Source organism: Manis javanica, chromosome 14 (genome assembly GCF_040802235.1).
Source record: "Manis javanica isolate MJ-LG chromosome 14, MJ_LKY, whole genome shotgun sequence".
Lineage (NCBI taxonomy): Eukaryota > Metazoa > Chordata > Mammalia > Pholidota > Manidae > Manis > Manis javanica.
In genome coordinates, this window is record NC_133169.1 from 59,261,267 (window position 1) to 59,281,681 (window position 20,415).

Consider the following 20,415-nt stretch of genomic DNA (forward strand, 5'->3'; position numbering starts at 1 on the left):
CATTTTTAATATTTGAAGTAATTATACCATCTGTCATTTCTTTCTGTTTTTCTGATATTACCTCTGTTTCTTTGAGTAAGTCTTCTTATGGTGTGTTTTCTTTGGTCTTTTTAAAATGATTTTAAACTTCTATGAAAAGCTTGTTTAAATGTCTGGTATTTATGTTAGACTTTTTGTGGTTCCTTGATAAGAGACATATCTGGCTCATCCTGGAGGCTTCCTCCTTTTGATAGCTGAGAGCTGGTTCAGTAGAATGAATTGGCGTGCAGGGAGTCAAGATCTGTAGCTCATGTCAGCATTCTTGGCATTAAGGTTGTTTCCAGGGCTCTTGGTTTGCACATCTTAAACTTCAGTATTATTCCTGGGTCTAGGAAACAGTAGATATATTTCTTGTTGCTTAAGATAGGGATCAGTAAAGTCTATAACCCAAGGGCCAAATCCAGCCTGCTGCCTGTTTTTGAATGGCATGTGAGGTAAGAATTGTTTTTACATTTTTATATAGTTGAAAAAAAATTAAAACAAGAATAATAATGCATGAAACATGGAAGTTATATGAACGTCAAATTTTTAGTGCCCATGAATAAAGTTTTATTGAAACATAGCCCTTTTCATTTGTCTATATGCTATACATGGCTGCTTTTGTAAGGCCACAGCAGAGTAGAATACTTGCAACAGACAACTTAAGGCCCTACAGAGGCTATGTCTGTGTAAAATATATGTTATTCTGTCTTTTCTAGAAAGAGTGTGTCTACCCCCGACTTTGAGAAAGTAGATGTTCCCCAGTCTGCATGTTAGGTTTACACATGTCTCATGGTGTTAGGCACGTGTTCACTTCTGGAGTTCACAGTTGCATGTCCACTCTGCTGACTAACTAGAACCTGTCTCCTAGAACTTTGGCTTTGAGGCACGCAGAACATCTGTGTCTCTTCCAAGTTAGAGAAAAATGAAAGTATGGGACCGTACTCACCCTATAATTTCTTTGCTTACAAAATTTCTCCAAATTAATTCTGTTATATTGGGACTTTGGATGCTAGTGTTGTGACTGTGACCATCTTGCATGACTTTACACATCCTTGAATGTCAGTCACTGCTATGGAAAGTCATGTCAATTCAAACTGGGCATATGGTGGCTGGAAGACCTAGTAGAATCTGAAGCAGCCCACAGCCTCTATTTTCTTTCTGATATTTTTTTGGACACATTTTTTTGTTTTTTTGGTTCTTCATCTCTATCTTCCCCACCACTCTGAAATATCAAACTGGATCTCCACTGGGGTATCTTTTCACCTTTTTAGGCAACCCTAGATTTCATATTATTAATCGTGCTCATTTTTTATGCCATCTTGACTATAAGGGAATCTATATGTCACCAATCCCTCATTTTTATTATCATTTAACAATATGTGGCAAGTGATCTTAAAAATGTGTTCTGTGAGCCATGACAGTTTTCTTGTTCCCCTTATGATGGAATGTTCTCTTGTATCATTAGTTGTTTTTTATTGGTGGTGAGATTTGAAAGAGCAGGGGGAAGGAAATTTTTCTCTATCTTAAACTAGGAACTCAAGACTGTTTTTAATGCCCCTACAATTTTTTAGAATAATGTATAACTGATCTTGCTCTATGCCCCTGGATTTAATTTCTATCTTAACATTAAACTACTAAAATTTTCAGCTGTCAAGAAACACCATTAAGTAAACTTTGTGATTTGACATTCATAGGACTATCCTTTCAATTAGATATACTAGGCTTATGCTAATAAGAAGGGACAGTTAAGTCCTTTGTACATATAACACCATTACTTCTTCTACTAGAAAAAACAGTATTGACTTCCAGAGCAACCCAAGTCATAATTATAAAATTCTTGCCCAAATTCCCCAACATCAACTGTCAAGAATTTGCTTTCATTTACTCTTTAAATCCAAGTTAACTTATTATTTCTTTTTGACAGATTGTAGTACTTTCGGGACATATTGTATATTCATTCCAAAATACTCCTTAGAAATTGCATGTGTGAAATATTTCTGGTGGGGAAGGTGAGGAGGATAAAGGGGCACAAAAATCTCAATCTTAAGACAAATTGGTCATGGAGTTGGTAGTACAGCAAGGAGAATATAGCCAATGATTCTGTAACGTCTTCCTATGTTGATAAATAATAAATGCACTAGTTAGGTGAGGATTTAATAATGTTGGTAACTGTTGAACCACTGTGTTGTATACTTGAAACCAATAGAATATTGTATATGAACTATATGTAAATAAAAAAATATTTATGATTGAAGTTTATTATGAATTCCCAATTAGATCAATATATCAGGATTTTCTTTTTCTACTTTCTTCTTGTTTTTAAAAATATTTCTTTGACAAAATGTTTTAGGGATAGAAAGCCAAGCCCACAGGAATAAAATGCTTACGAATGTTGATTGTATATAGGATAACAATTTGGATAACATAAAAAAGAGCTATTTTTTTAATGGAAAACAGCCTTACTAACAGGGAACCACAAGATATGAATCAGTATAGACCCAAGAGATAGTAGCATATTTGGGAGGTAAAACAAATGCAACCTTTAGAGATTTATTGTCTTTTGAGAACAAGGAAGTAAAAATATTTACAGAAGGATGTCAACTATGCTTGAAATTTTTTAAAAAATGGATTTACTTTTGTTTAAAATTTATTGTTGTCTAATTGTAAGAAAAGGAAATATTAAAATTTTAATTAGGATGAGTTAAAACTTTTGATTGTTTTTTACATCCTGTATTTCCCCAATTGAATAGAATTTGTGAGTATAAAGAAGAAATTGTTCAAACATTGCACAGCACAAATTGGAAAGACCTTTCATAACTAAGACAATTGAAAAAAGGAGATGTATATTGGATTCTTTTCTTCCCAACTCTTTAATGAGTAAGGATGTTGACAGCAATTGTTTTCTTCCCTGCCCTTGACATGGATAGTCATTAAAATGAAATTAAAAGTAAAGCCCAATGCAAAGATGTACAGAAATTCCACACTTCTACTGGTCTTAATTCATAGATATGTCTTGAAATATTCCTACAATGCTAATTCTTCCCATGTAGCTTGTCCTATGGAATTTACAGCAGTAAAACTTATATTCCATTATTAACTACCAGTAAACGAGTGCTTTAGTATACTTAAGAAATTTTCCCTTCATTTGAGGCTAAGATTTTAATACTTATATGTAGCTCTTTCATACAATGAATTATTAAAAATATCAGTTGTCCTCACAATATGTGCTCATGATTATTAGAATACATTGCTTAACTGAGCATCCCACATTTCCTATTTGTTCCAGAAATAACATAAGATGACAGAAGTACTATACCATTTCTCAATCATTGAGGTTTTATTATCTTCAAAATATTTCATTTATTCAAATAATGTATCTAACTTATGTGTCATTATGAATACTCATAGATGGTATTTTCCATTTAGGAAACAATCTCTATACAGAAAATATGAAGCTGAAAATGAAGAAGATACTGTGTCCATGAAATTGTATTATGTAAGTGCTATTAATAAACTATAATATCCCATTGTAGGAAGAATTATTGAAATAGTTGTATTGTGAATTAACTGTATAAAACTGAAAAGAAAAAGGACTTTGAAAACAAAAAGATACCCCATTTATGCAAGTTGTGCTATTTTGAGTCCCCAAAACTTCCTTTCTTTTCTCCATAGATATTTTATATCCCACAAGTCAGAACATCTAATATTAGGTAGTTCCCCTGAAAAGGTGTTTTTGATTCCAATTAGTAGTAATAAATAAAAAATATTTATTTGGGTTTATCAACAAAACATTAAATTCCTGGAGTGAACTTCTTTCATTTCCAGATATGATGAATTACCTTTCTGCAGACCATAATTCCTTCTTAGAGCCAATGTTCAAGTTAAATAAAACAGAAAAAGCTTCTGTTGGAAAGCTTTCGAGAAATTCCAAGGCAACCAGGCATTAGGGAGCCAAGATTCCAGATGGAAGAGAATCAAAGAGTGGGAAGTTGACATTGTGCAAGTCACTTTTCTCATAGTGACACCTGCTGATACTTGGCAAAGATAGAAAGGCTGAGAATATAGGAATCGATCCACAGAAAAGCATCAGAGCTGCCAGTAATGCCTCTGGCAATTTCCCAAGACTAGAGACACAAAAATTGGAGTCTAGAGTCTAGGACTGCCAAGATATTTAGGACTTAAGGGACTGAGATCCAGGATAAAGGAAGATGTGGAGATCTGAGCTCTATGTTTGAGGTTTTTTTTTTTCCAAAGTGCATTTCTAAATATATAAACTTACAGGGAAAACTACTAAGAAGGTCAACAGAAAACTTTTGAAAAGCAGAATGTTTTCAGAAGTCTCACTATGCTGAACAGCAAAAATTGAGGATTAGAATCTTCCATAGAGGAGAGACCCTAGCCAACAATCTGGGATCTCAGTTGAAACTCCAGAAGAGTTAAAAACAAGAAGCTTGTGGGCAAAGGACGGACAGAGTTTTTAATGAGAAATTGAATGTATGAGCACAGTCTGTTTGGTTGAGGTAATCTGCCTTCACTTTATCTGTCTATCACAAGATAAGGTGAGGTATCTCTGGAGGAAGATGGCATCAGGATCCTCACCAGTTTTCATACAAAATGTCTCATATTTAATCTATACTTAACAGGCATACAGGAAAAAAAAAACGGTCAGTATGAAAAATGGAGCCACACAGTAGATGAAGATACACAGGAGATTCTTTTCTGGCCAGCATAACCTTGACATCTATATGTTATGAGATGTTACCTAAAGCAAAATTAGGCAGCATCCAAGTTTCAAAAATCCTGAACAAACTCTCTCATGACAAACTTGGTTATTCTAATAATATAAGGTTGATTTAAGAATCAAAATCCCATAAATATCATGCCACATTGACAGAATGAAGGGAAAGATGCAGTAAAAATATTTGATGACATTCATTATCTATTCAAAATAGAAACTGGTAGCAAACTTGAAATAGAAGGAAACATTTAATCAGACTTTAAAAAATATATATAAAGATCACACTTCATTGTGAAATAATGAAAGTCTCCCCTATAAGACCAGGAACAAGATAATTGACTAGTATCATTACTTCTCTTCAGCATATTAGTGGAAGTCTTAGCCAAAGCAACAAGACATGGATAAAGAAGACATGAAAAATTAGAAAAGAAATAAGTATGTCATTACTCATAGATGATATGAGTAATATCTCCTGGGGGCAATTTCTCACAGAGGAAGAGCAACATGGAATTCAGGCTAAGCACAGGGGTAAAAAGGTCTTAATGAGTTAACAAATAGGAAATCTCAGGAAAGAAATAACTATAAAAACAACAACAATAAATGGAAACCTTAGAACTTAAAAGCATACTAAATGACTGAAAACATTTAAAGTTTGGTCTTAATACCAGAATGTAGATGACAGAAATTAGTGAACTTGAAGGCAGATAAAAACAATCTTCTCTAATATGAAAAATATGAAGAAAAGATTTTTTAAATGAACAGAAACTCACAAATCTGTGTAAAATTATATAAAATATGTGAAATTGGAGTTATAGATACATGAGAGTAATAACTGGCCAAAAAATATTTGAAGTCATAATGACTGAAAAATTATCAAATTTGATGAAAAAATGTACTCATATATCCAAGAAGTTCAGTATATCATGAGTAGAATAAATACAAAGCAAATCACACCTATACATCATAATCAAACTGCTAAGAATTAGAATTAAAGAGAAAATCTGAAAAGTTACCAGAAAAAGGAAAGGTACATAAGATACAGGAGAACAATGGTATATTGACATCTCACCATAAACAATAGAGGCCAGAATGCAAATCCTTCAGAAGCATGGTGAAAATAAAGACATTTTCAAATAAATAGAAGCTGAGAGAGTTGATGGCTAGCAGACCTGTACTATAAGAAACACAAAGGATATTTTTAAGGCTGAAAGAAAACTACATCACATGGAAACACATATGACAGGAAAGAATGAGGCACATATCAATAAAAATAATAATGAAGGAAATTAAAAACCTTATTTTTTTTCTTCCTGGAATTTATTTGCAACCAATGATTTAAAGGAAAAATAATAATATTATAAAGTAGAGTTTATGAGGTAAGTAGAAGCAAAAGATACGACAGCAATAGCACAAAGGGCAAAGGAGACCATAAATAAAACTATGCCATTTTAATGTGATTGTATTTGTGAAATGGTAGATGAGAAATGTGAAGTATGGAGTATGAAGTGTCAGACGTAAAGTATAAAGAGGTTAAAACATGAAGTGGTGAAATACTGACCAAGACATACATTTACACAATAAGGATGCAGAAGTTAGCTTAAGAGCAAACACTAAGAAAACAATAAGAGGTAAAAAAACAATAGAGGAAACAAAATAAAACTTTAAAAATTATTTTATTCAAAAGAAAGAATGAAAGTAACTGTCGCGACCCTTCAGGGACCGAAGCAACACGCCCAAGGTCTTGATTCTTCTCTAGGCTTTATTGTCTAATCTCTCACGGTGGTTACAGCAGTTGTCGGGAAGCTTTTTTTCCCTCCCGGTGGGCTCCCTTATATTCAGTCACCCAACCAATCCGGGACAGTATCATGCGTGACCTTTAAGCGGATAGGTGTCACGCGCCACTCTAAGCGGGCAGCACGAGCTGTGCACGGGTACGGAAGTCTGCTGGGCCAATTCCCAACAGGGAAGAGGGGAAAGTGTGGTGAGCAGGAAGCAGGCGCCATCTTTAGGGCGTTGTCCAGCTAGAGTGGGGCTTAGCCTCGGCCGTAGGCCGGGCCCCCACATCTCCCCCTTTATTGTTTTATAACCAAAGGGTTGTCGGGATCATGCCTGTCTTAGGTTGTCCGGAGTCTGCAGCATTCTTACCCGTCCTCAGGCAACAGACAGCTTAGGTCTGCGCCCTGTCTTAGGTTGATATGCGCAGCTCCCGATCTTACCCGACCTTGACTACTGATCCAGCATAAGCCATACTCTAGGGGAGATGCCTTCCTCTAGTGCTGCCATGGCCTGCAACAGGACCTTCTGTTCTCCCCATTGCTGTTTATGTAACAGACTTTCCTCCCAAGCAGGAGAGGCCCACAATTAGCAATATTCCTATGACACCTACACCTGACCAGGCTTTGGTGGCATTTAACATCTTGCCTAACTGTCTGGACAAGTTTGGCAGCTTTAGAATAATTATGAAAATGAATACCAGTAATACACCCTCATATACGCAGCCCACAGACAAAACCTCCCCCAAGAGGTCCAATTGTTCTTGAAGAAGGTTCAGTGGCCTGGGACAGACCATTCAGCGTCTCTGCCGTAGGAATGGTGATAGTCAGCGTGGCAGTGGCTGCAGCTGCAGCTCGGCTCCGCCGTCGCCTGCTGTAGGATCCACGGCAGGAGCAGAAGCAGTGCGATCATCTTGTACCTCCGCTCCGGGGTTTTCCACTCTGCGTATCAGACATTCAGGCACCCAAACGGGGTTCTGCTGGTCCTGTGGAAAAACACAAACCGAGCCTCGGGTCCAGATTATCACTGGGTCCGGGCCTTTCCATGTTCCTTCCAACACATCCTTCCACAAAACTTTAGGAATGTGTTTTGGATTGGATTGTTGGCCGTGCCACTCTGCTGCACTGCGGCCATTTTTGTCCAGTGTTCTAAAATCTTCTCCTATTCCCCCTTTTTGTTTATATAAGGCATTCTTGAGGGTGAGGTGGGTGCGTTCCACCATACCCTGACCCTGAGGGTTGTTTCTAGCTCCCTGCTGCTCTCATGACACAGAAGGATGTCATCCATATAATGATAGATGATTATCAGGGGAAACTGTTTCCTGACAGTTTGTAAGGCCTTCTTTACATACACATGGTGGGGCTATTAGCCATGCCCTGTGGCAATAAACCTTTGACAGTCTCTGGGGTGAAGCGGGATGGAGAAGAAACAGTCTTTGATACTTTTTCCTAATTACAAAAATAGGTGTGTTCCATGGCGAGGTAGAGGGCTGGAGGTGACCAGCTGCTATCTGTTCTTGTACTAAAGTTTGGGCTGCTTCCTTCTTTTCTTTGGTGAGGGGCCACTGAGGTACCCACACGGGCCTTTTTAGGCTGTTTTCCCTCAGTGGCCCCGAAGAAAAACCCAATCCTGGTCCTCCGTCCCCATCCTCTCTCTAAAGGGGGAAGTATCCTAGTTATGATTTAGATGGACTACGTCGCTAATTCCGTGAACCTTTTGATTTCGTCGCCACTCTGCGAACCTTTTGATTTCGTCGCCTCTCTGCGAACCTTCACTGGCGCCTCCTCATTCCATATATTATAATAAACAATGTCACAAACACTAACAGGACACACACACTACACATAAACACCCACCGCAACTGCCTGCTGTCTGCCCAGCCACGTATACTTTCAGTTTACTTGCCGATCCACTCACCCTCCTCGGTTCCCTCTCCCGGTCTGGCCAGCTGACTGAACGGCGTCCAGCGACGTTCATTGGCAGGCACCAGGGTCAGTGGATCAGGTCGCGACGAGGTTTAGCGATTCCCGGGTTTCGGCACCACTTGTCGCGACCCTTCAAGGACCGAAGCAACACGCCCAAGGTCTTGATTCTTCTCTAGGCTTTATTGTCTTATCTCTCACGGCGGTTACAGCAGCTGTCGGGCAGCTCTTCTCCCTCCCGGCGGGCTCCCTTATATTCAGTCACCCAACCAATCCGGGACAGTATCATGCGTGACCTTTAAGCGGATAGGTGTCACGCACCACTCTAAGCGGGCAGCACGAGCTGTGCACGGGTACGGAAGTCTGCTGGGCCAATCCCCAACAGGGAAGAGGGGAAAGTGTGGTGAGCAGGAAGCAGGCGCCATCTTTAGGGCGTTGTCCAGCTAGAGTGGGGCTTAGCCTCGGCCGTAGGCCGGGCCCCCACAGTAACAATAGAGGAACAAAGAAAAACTGTAAGGTACAATGAGAAATAAATAATAAGATACAGTGCTGAACCTTAATCACATAAAAATTACATTAAATATAAATAAACACTCCTCATAAGAAGGCAGTGTCAGAAAATCCTTTTTAAAGAGGACCTAACTATTTACAAGAAATGCGCTTTAAATATAAATTCACAGGTAAGTTGAAACCAAAAGTTTGGAAAATCATATAACTTACCAATGAAAGTATAAGAAATGTAGCTATGCCAGCATCAGACAAAGTAGACTTCTAGATTTAGGAGTATCGCAATAAATAAAGAGGAACATTTCATAATGATAAAAGGCCCAATTCATCAGGTAAATATAACTACTTAAAATGTATGCATCTAACAAAAGAACTTCAAAATTCATGAACCCAAACTGACAGAACTAAAGAGGGAAATAAACAAATTCACAAACGCAGTTGAAGAATGTAACACTGCCTCAGTAATCAATAGGTCAAAAAGATTAAGAGAGCTAAAAGCACAGAGAAAATCTGAATACACTACCAACCTGATTGAATGCAATGTACTCAGACTGATAAAGGGCATCTGCAACATACTCTGCAGTTATCATACTTAAGGTTAAAGACTGATTATTATTATTTAACACATTTGAGAAAGGAGAAAAGACTTTCATTCTTGCCAGCTCTATTTAAAATTCTACTGTAGGTCCTAACCAATGAATACATAAAAACAGTAAAAGGCTTGAAAGGAAGAAATGAGGCTTTCTCTATTCATAAATGATATGATTATTTTCAGAGAAAACCCTAAGGAATCTTTAAAAAATATCCTACTAGAATTAATAAGTAGTTTTAATAAAATCACAAAACAACTGTTAGTATGCAAAAATAAATTGTATTTATATACATTAACAACAAATAATTGTGATGAAGATATGAAATAAAGTTGCAACTTAAAAAGCAATACTGTTTCTAGTGGCACCAAAATCCAAAAGAGTTTGGAACAAGTTTTAACAAAAAAATTTGCAGAGATTTTAGACTGAAAATTAAAAAGATTTCTAAGAGAATTTATAAGACTTAGACAAATGGAGATATACTTTGTTCAAGGATTAATTGGAAAAGTTAATATCAAGTTTTTTATTTTCTTACAATCTGTAGATTCAATGTCATCCTAATCAAAATAAGAGGAGATATTTTTGTAGAATTTGAGAAACTTATTATAAAATTAATTTGGAAAAGCAAAGGATATAAAATAACCAAAAAGTTATTGAAAGATGAAAACAAAGTTAAAGGAATTATACTACCTAGTTCGAAGACTGAAATAAAACATGTAATCTAAATATGTGGTTTTAGTGCAAAGATAGATTTGCAGTATCCATGGAACAGATGGAGTCCAGAAATAAATCCAAATCCACCCATATATGGTTAAGTAATTTTTAATAAAGTACCAATGTAAGTTAATGAGGAAAACAGTCCTTTCCATAATTGATGGAGAATATCTAGATACCCATATGAAAAAATAGAACTTCCACTCCTATCTCACACCATACACAGATGTTAATTTGCAATGGATCATTAACCTAAAAATAAAAGATAAAACTACAACTTCTAGAAGAAAACACAAGAGATAATCTTCATACAGTGGTGTTAGCTAAGATTTTTTTAGATAGGAAAAACAAAGTATTAAGCATAAAAGAAAATATAAATTGGACTTCCTCGAAATTAGAATCCTCTGTTTCTTCAAAAGTCACTAAGGGAAACAAAAAAGCAGTCCATGAATTGAGAGGGTATACTCATCGTGTATGGATGGACATGTACCAGATAGAGACTTCTATATAGAATATTTTAAGAACTCTTACAACTCAGTAATATAAAGGCAAATGATCTAATAAAAAATGGACCAAAGACTTGAATAGACACCTCAGAAAAGAAGATATAAAATTACCCATAAGCACATTTTTTTAAATGATCAACATCATTAATCATGGGGAAATGCAAATTAAAACCAGAAAGAAATGTCGACTTGCAGGACCCAATGGCTACCATTAAAGGACTGGTGGTGTCAAATGTTGGAAAGGATGTGGAGTATTTGGGACTCATATATTACTGGTGGGTGTCTAAAATGGTGGAATCACTTTGGAAAAAAGGTTAGAATCGTCTTATAAAATTCAGCGTACGCTTGTCCTATGACATAATTAGTAAGGATGACCACATAATGGCTTGCACGTGAATGTTCACAGCATACACTTGTCCTAGGACATAATTAGTGAGGATGACCACATAATGGCTTGCATGTGAACATTCACAGCAACATTGTTCTTAAGACACAAAAACTCAAAACAAATCATCATCTAAGGGTTAATGGATAAACACGTTGTTGTGTGTATCTATATAATGGAATACTACCAACAATAAAAAGAAATGGATTACTGATAGAAATAAAAACATAGACCAACTAAAAACATTCTTAATAAAAGAGTTTCACATAAAACAGAACATACTGTATGATTGATTACATTTATATGAACTCCAATATCAAGCAACATCCTATATTGCCAGAAATCAGATCATGTTTGCTTGGGGGCTCGTGGTGAGGGAATTGACTAAAAAGAGGAATGAGAGAACTTTCTGGAAGTGATGGAACTGTTCACTATGTTGATTGATAAGGCAATTATACAGATGCATAAATTTATCAAACTTGGTATTACTTTAAATGAGTACATTTATTGCATCTAAATTATACCTCATTAGGATTAGGACTTAAATGACACAAAAATGACATCATCCAGCACTTAACATCAGCTAAAAGTTTTTTAAGTGACAATATCAGAAGTGTTGGTGGGCTTGTGGAGCAATTGAACTCTTACTCTGCTGAGGAGCAAATTGGTAAAATACCTGAAAAGGGTTTGACAGTATTTAATTATACAACCTTTTGTATACCCTAATTCCCAATGAACTGTAGCCCAAATCCAGCATAGCTCAAATGCTAACTTTGATGTAAATATTATGCTTTTCCATAAAGCTATATGATACTGGTAATTAACCATATGTGCAGCTAAGATCTACTTTATGGACTTGGTAGTAATGAAAAATGAGTTGTTGCTGTATGTTTATTAAGTTGATACTTGCAGAAATGCTCCTTGAGGCATTCAAAAGAACAACCTCAAAGGTTTATCGATTTAATTTATACCTATCACATCTCCAAAGGGATCTGATACAGCTATAAACTTTAGTAAGTTATAAATTGGAAAAATCTTCACAACAGCATTTTACAAAATATGTTCTGCATAGTATCAGCTCCACAGGAGGTGAAAAGTGTAACAAAGGGGAAAAAATAAGGTGGGTGGTTAGATAAATGGAAAACTAGTTAGTGGTAGGTTTCATTGGCAACAGTGATTTCTTCAGCATAGGCTCCATGAAAAAATGTACATTGTAAATCCACAATGGGAGCATGACATGTGTCTGGGAAAAATAAAACCCATTTCTCCTTTACTTACACACACAATACTTATGACACCAGGTGGGTGGGTCTTTCCCCACAACAAGCAGTTCTCTGTAACATGAGCTGGGTGTCCTGCAATTCAATTCAATTCTGACCAATAAGCAGACTTAGCACAGACCTCACAGGTTAAGAGCTCAGTCCCAGAAGACTGCTCCCCACTTCAGATCCTAATCATAAGTAATAGGTCCCAGGTTATCCACAACTTCCATCCAACTTGGCCACAAATTGGAGGTTATGTTCTCCCTGGATTTGCTCATTTGCTGTAACAGCTCATTCAACTCATAGAAATGCTTACCTACATTTACCAGTGTATTCTGTAATAAATAATATGATAATGGCCACAGATGAATAGCTAGAGGAAGAGAACACAAGGTGCGTTCTAGAAGGGTCCTGAGTGCAGGAAGGAGCTTCCGTCCTTGTGCAGTTGGAGTGCACTGCCCTCCTGGTACATGGATGTGTTCACCCATCTGGAAGCTTCCCTTGCTCCTTACTATTGGGAGTTTAGGGAGACTTCATCATATAGGTATGATGGACTATTACCTCCATTTCCAGCCCTTCTCCAGGCGATAGGAGTACCAAGCTACTACTCATGACTTGGTTCTTCTGGTGACCAGCTCCATCCAGGAGCTCACCAAGAGTTGCCTCATTAGAATAAAGACATTACTTTAGCCCAGGAAATACCAAGGGATTTAGGAGCAGGGTCAGATGCTGCAATCACTCAGGAAATTATAGAAGTCTTAGAATCTCTGGGTCAGTAACCAGGGCCAAAGGCTAAATATTAAAATACAAAAGCCTCCTAGAACCCCTATTTACAAGGGGTTATCAGGAACCAGGGGCAGAGACTAATATATATGTTTCTTATTATTTCACAACATGCTGTGTTTCTCAAATATATTTGGTCACTGAAAACAACTTTTTTCATTGCACGCCACTTAGGAATATGTTCTGCTATATGCATTTTGGGAAATGCTACTTTAATATGAAAGAATGTAATTGAGGATTTTCCTAGTTATCCTCTTCAGTGAGCTATTTTTAATTGTATACCCAGCTACTCCTGATTCCTTTCTGATGACTGGTCAGGACTGGTGTGATGACAGATTAGTTGCAGGCAAAACCAGGGCTGGACTACCAGAGCTATTCTCAGGAGGCCTACAGTTGTGTTGGGGTTCCACAAAGAAGGAAAGAGATGTAACATCTGAATTTTCTGCCCTTGTTGCACAAGACCTTTCTCCTCCACTCCCTCTGCTGAAACCACCAAACAATTCCTTGACCAAGATCTCAGTGCCCAGAACATGAATGTCCATCTTCTACCATCAGTCCCAGGTTGGCTTGCATTTAATCCTGAGACTTACTGTTTTCTTTTTCTCAAGGCGTTGTGGCCCTCTGACTTAGTGTGTATCTTAGGACAAACATATCTGGAAGAAGTCACAGTATTTAAATGATAGCAAAAATACTAGCAAAGACCATTAAAGCAATTACCTTGGATAGAAAACTATGAGAGTTGAGGTAGTTTGACATCAGTGGAAATCTCTATCATATTTCAAAGGCTTTGGGGCTTACTTACTATTGCTCTGTGGAAGAATACAATAATAAAAGCATAACATAAGCCTATGGACCTTTAAATGATGTTAACTAGATTCACTATAAAAGGATTGTAAAATTACAATTGTTGTGCCCTCAATGATGATTTGATTTCTTTAAGATGACAAAACTGTGTTTTATAATGATGGTTCAAGGTAGTTACTACAAAGTGATGCTTTGCATATAAAAAATTGTTTTATATCAACTATCAGAAAAGTATGATATACTCTTGGAAGGAGTGGCTATACCATAATGAATGTGGTTACATGAGCTATGCATACTCAGTCACATGGACAGATGAGAGCATTTCTTCTGGTATGTGAAGGGATACCTGATGTTAGATTGTTATTTTTCTAAGAAATATTTTTATAAAATTGTGTTTAAAGGGGAGAAATAATTTAATTTTTAACAGTATATCAACCTATAAACGTTTTATAAAAATTCATTATAAAAGCAAGAGATAGATATTATAACTCCTTGGTGAATACCTTCTGAAATTGAATACCTTAAAAACATTTCTGAAGCTGAAAATTCAGAAAAACATTTTTGAATACTTAAAAATTATCACAGCATTAAAAATGTTTTGTGGCTGATGCTGGTAATCACTAATGCTATATCTGTCAGCTTTAGTTAAAAATAATAGAGGAAACTGTGGTATTATATTAGGGTATTAGCATAAAAGCAGCTGGTCATTAGAACAAACTATCTTAAATATCAAAAGAAATACTAACAGCCAGAAGGAAGGGAAGAAAGAGGAAGGGAGAAAAGAAGGTAGATGAAGGGCAACAGACTACATAATGAGAAATTAGGTGTTGCTGTGTGTATGTGTGCATGGGTGGGAGGGGCGAGTATATGGTCATAAGACTATGTATGTGTATATGGGTGAATATAGGAAGAAAACCTCATAATGACATCAGTTTTCCCTAAATTAACTTATAAGTTAAACTTGATCTCATAAAAATGTCAATAGATAATTTTTTTTTCCTCTGGAGCTAAGCATGTTGATCCAATTGTCCTTGTGGAAAAACAACCAATCAAGAATATCCAGTAAAGCCCTGGTAAAAGAGAGCAATAAACATATTGAGGGAGAAAGGGGCTTATGCCCTGTATACTAAAATATTATAAGTTCCTTATAATTAAAGTAGGTTGGTATTAGCTAATTAACAGACAAATAGAAAATCTAGAAATAGTATTTATGTTTATCAAAAATTTAGTATTTGATAAAAGGTTATATTTTGAGTCAGCAGGAAAAAGATGGACTTTTAATGTTGAGACATTGCATAGCCATCTTGAAAGAGATAAAACTGGCTGTGTGCCTCATGTCTCATACCATATTAAATTAGGGTGGGATAAAGAACTAAATATTAAAAATGAAATCATAAAAACTAGAGAAACATATGGAAGAATATATAACCTGGAAGAAAGGAGGCTTTTCTTATTTTTTGTTTTCCTTTTTTTTTTTTTTTATTGAAGGGTAGTTGACACACAGTATTACATTAGTTTCAGGTGTACAACACAGTGATTCAACATTTATATACATGATAATTCTAGCTACCAGCTATCACCATAAAAGTTGTTACAATATTTTGACTATATTCCTTATGCTATACATTACATCCCAGTTATTTATTTTACATTTGGAAGTCTGTACTTTTGTTTGTTTGTTTGTTTGTTTTTGTTTGTTTTTGTTTTTTGTTTTTTGAGAGGGCATCTCTCATATTTATTGATCAAATGGCTGTTAACAACAATAAAATTCTGTATAGGGGAGTCAATGCTCAATGCACAATCATTAATCCACCCCAAGCCTAATTTTCGTCAGTCTCCAATCTTCTGAAGCATAACGAACTAGTTCTTACATGGAGAACAAATTCTTACATAGTGAATAAGTTACATGGTGAACAGTACAAGGGCAGTCATCACAGAAACTTTCGGTTTTGATCATGCATTATGAACTATAAACAATCAGTTCAAATATGAATATTCGTTTGATTTTTATACTTGATTTATATGTGGATACCACATTTCTCTCTTTATTATTATTATTTTTAATAAAATGCTGAAGTGGTAGGTAGATGCAAGATGAAGGTAGAAGACATAGTTTAGTGTTGTAAGAGAGCAAATGTAGATGATCAGGTGTGTGCCTATAGACTATGTGTTAATCCAAGCTAGACAAGGGCAATAAAACATCCACGGATGCAGATTTCTCTCAGAACAGGGGGGATGAGGTTCTAAGCCTCACCTCTGTTGATCCCCAATTTCTCACCTGATGGCCCCCCTGCGACTGTGCCTGTCTTAGGTTTTTCCTCCCTTGGGGAATCTTACCCGTCTCTGGCTAACCAGTCATCTTCCGGGGCCATACAGGGAGATGTAAAGTTGGTAAGTGAGAGAGAAGCCTTATTGTTTGAAAAAAAGGAGGCTTTTCTACGTAAAGCACAAAATCTAGAGGCAAAAGCAAAGATTAATATATTCAGCTACACAAATATATATTTAAAATGGCTTTTGTGTGGCAACAATAGATAAGCAAAGGGAAAAGCAAAAAGCGGATGAAAATATTTGCAACATATATCAGAGACAAAGGGCTAATGTGTCTGATACACAAAGAGCTCCTATAAATTGTTAAGAAAAAAGCTAAGAAACCAGTAGAAAAATGAGCAAATGTTTGGAGTGGGCAGTTCATAAGAGAAAATATTAAAATGATTATTAAACATATGGAAATGTTCCCAACCTAACTCGTAATAAGAAAAAATAGTCAAAACTTTACCTTAACATCATTTATTTATACTAATACCATTTCATACCCATCAGATTAGCAAAATCCCAAGAACATGACAATATACTCTGCTGGTAGGTGGCAGAGCGACACACACTCTCGTGATTTCTGGTCAGGAGGTAAAACGTTACCTTTCTGGGATTTGTCAGTATCTAGAAAAATTGCATAGTTCTTCATTCTTCAACCCAGAAATCTTAACTTGTATGACTACATCTCAAAAATATACAAGGAAAAATGCCAAGGCACTTATACACATGGTTATTAATTGCAGTATTACTTGCTCTAGCAAATGACTAGAAATAACCTGTGTTTTTTAAGAGGACTGTTTGAACAAACCAGGGGATGTCCTTAAAGTGGAATACTATATAACTATAAAAGGAAAGAAGGAAGGTCTATATGTAATTGCTCTCCAGAACTTACTGTTAAGTGACAAGACTAAGAAGCAGAAAATGAAGAGAGTAAATTATACATGTGTGTATGTGTGCTATTGTCCTATCACCACTATGAATATGATAACCAGACATTACTGTCCTCCTGACATGATTAACTGTGAAGAACACAGAGCCATCTATAAAATATTCTTATCCAATGTGAACTTGAGTTCAGTCAAGTCTTTCGTACTAATATTCACATGAAATAGCAGGAATAGAGAATTGCAAAACTATTGACTGAGTGTTTTGAACAAATATAAGTATGATTAATGAAAGAAAGTACTGTTATAGCTTACAGAGACCGGGTATAATGACAATGGTTGGATACCAGTTAGAACATACCAATTTTAAGACCTTTTTTAAACAATTAGTGAAATTTTAATATGGACTTTTTCTTAACTGAGATAATGTAAAATAAACTACAGCTCTGTAAGAAAATATCCCTAAGTTTAGAGATGCATGCTAAAGAAAGAAGTACAATGACACAGTGACTGAGACTTGCATTGAAATACTTCAGCCAAAAATAAGAAAGGCCAATTAAAACAGTAGAGCAAAAATAGCAACCAAATACCACTATTCAGTGTTTACAGTCCAAATATGGAAAACCAGAACTTCACACTATTTCCCTAATTCTTGAGCAAGCTGAGTTCATTAAGAAAGGTTTTTAAATTCAGTCTGTTGAGAAATGATTTTTTTTCACCCAGTGGAAACTTTCAGGGCTACAGAGCTGGAGAATTATGGCTTGGAATGGTTCTCTTTTTCTACTGGGACCTCCTAAACAGAAATATCCAATTTACTTGTGTATTAATCAGAGTTTTTCTAGAATACATGTGTGTGAGGAGATTTATTATAATGAATTGGCTCATACAGTTGTGGAGACCAAGTTCAACCATCCCCTCTGCAAGCTGAAGAAGCAGAAAAGCCAGTAAGCCAGGCAAGGCCAGTGATGTGTTTTAGACTTGTCTGAAGGCCACAACACCAGGGGAATCAAGTCCCAAAGCCTGAGAATCAAAGGGACCAATAGTTTAAGTGTTGATCCCACTCTGGAGGCCTGTGAACCAGAAATGTTGATGTCCAAGGGCAGGAGGAGATGGAAGTCCCAGCTCAAGAAGAGAATGAAGTCACCCTTCCTCAGCCCGTGTGTTCTGTTGGGCCCTAATGGATTGGTGGATGCCCATCCACGTGGGTGAGGGAGACCTTTTTTCCGTAGTCTACTGATTCAGATGCTAATCTCCTTACAGACACACCCAGAAGTAATGTCATTACTGGGCATTCCCTAGTCTAGTCAAGCTGATACATAAAACTAACCATCATAGCCTATGTGAGCTTTTATTCTTGCAGTGGCTACAAACTGGGAGTGTTGGCTTCTGTGGAGACTGAAATAGAGTTCCATTTCCCATCCTGCTTATCACTTCTCTGACTGAGATGTCTTCATTTGAAACAAGTGTTTCATATAAAAGCAACTAAAAGATGTAAAATTAAGGGAGTAAGGATAAAGGAAATGGACAAATAAATAAACACCGGAAGTCTAATTAACTTGAAGTTAATAACGCCACAGAATCTTGGCATCCTTATCCCATTCTTATGTGAAAATGAAATAATGAGCTCTGTGAGTGGAGCATTACCAAAAAAATATAGTGTCCAGGTCAATTTTATTAATTGCTGTAAATTGTCATATCCATTTGATGTTGCATAAAATGTGCTCTGTTAACTTAGCTTTCTGTAGGCATAGCCATAGTAATATGATGAGGGTGGTTTTGCATATATTCACTGCTACGTGCCTATGTGTTCCTGCAATTATTCTGGAATAATGAAGAAAGAAGCTGGTAGACTTTGAGACCCTAACCTTAGTAGAAGTAGTGAAGAGTGAGAAAAGAAACTGAGATATATGGAGTGCATACTATAAATGTTGTTAGAAACAAATTAAAATGTCCCAAAAGGAGATATTTATTTTTTACACATTTTTCATTAGCTTACAAGGGGCTGGCTAGTCATTTGGGTTAGATCAAGAAAAGAGGATGATAACAGCTCTTGAACTATGGACATATCCTCTTGTATCAAGGATACTTTCACACCCAGGAAACTCCACTGTTAGGGAGCCATATAGGTACCCCCAGCACCTCACCTCCCTCCCATTCCTGTATGTGTACTACCTGGCAGGAGGGTGTCTCTCTTGGAGGCTTCTATATAATGAGGCCAGTTCATTTATGCCCACTGAAACATTCCTTTATTTAGGGTAAGAGCTAAGGAAAATAATTTGCTGTCTCTCTGTCTACAGTTTTCCTAGCAAATATGATTTTACCTTACATTTAGTGGTACTTGTAGGATCTTTCCATGCCTATCTGCCTCACAAAACTGATACTTTTACATATATTAATTTATTTTACTGTTTACTCTAAGATAAATTTTGATATTTTCATTTCATAGACAAGGAAAAGTATACAGAATTCAACATCCATTCAGGGAAAAAAGAAAAAACAACCTATAAACTAGAAACAGAAGGGAATTTTCTAATTCTGATTAAGGGAATCTAGAAAGACAGCTAATGTCATACTTAATGGTGAAAGACTGAAAGCTTTTCTTTTAAAAATGGGGCAAGGATGTCTGCTCTCGCCATAGTCAACATTTCACTAGGGCTCCTAGCCAGTGCTACAGGACAAGGAGAAGAAATAGAAGTCACAGAGATTGGAAAGCAAGAAGTAAAACTGTCTTTGAGGATGAGATAGTTGTCTATGTAGAAAATCCTAAGGAATCTATAAAAAACTACTGGAATTTATAGATAAGGTTAACAGTATTTTGGAGTGTAAGTTCAATATTCAAAAGTCAATTGCATCTTTATCTTATCTCTGTGGTAGGATGAATAATGAGCCCCCTCAAAGATGTCCATACTCTAATCCTTCAAACTCACGAATATGTCACTTTATATGACAAAATAGACTTTTTTGATATGATGGAAGATTATCCTGGAATATCTGTCAGGCACACTCTAATTCTATGCTAAATCAGGTTAATATCTAAGCCTATCCAATTCCTTAAAAGTGGAGAATCTTTCTTGGCTGCAGTCAGATAAATGTGAGGATGGAAGAAAGGTCAGAGATGCGGTATTACTTATGTTGATGGTGAGGGAAGGTGGAGACAAGAAAGAAATGCCAGCAATCTAAAAGCTGAAGAGGCAAGGAAATGGATTCTCCCCT

The 20,415-nt window shown here is 36.4% G+C and overlaps 1 long non-coding RNA gene across 1 annotated transcript in view; it reads left to right on the top strand.

Annotated features, from left to right (window-relative positions):
- The window catches only part of LOC140846121 (uncharacterized), a 126,929-nt gene that overhangs the window by 29,132 nt on the left and 77,382 nt on the right, over nt 1–20,415 (top strand). Inside the window, exon 2 of the long non-coding RNA XR_012125022.1 lies at nt 3,448–3,517. This is a non-coding gene — a long non-coding RNA (uncharacterized lncRNA). The remainder of the gene's footprint in view (nt 1–3,447; nt 3,518–20,415) is intronic.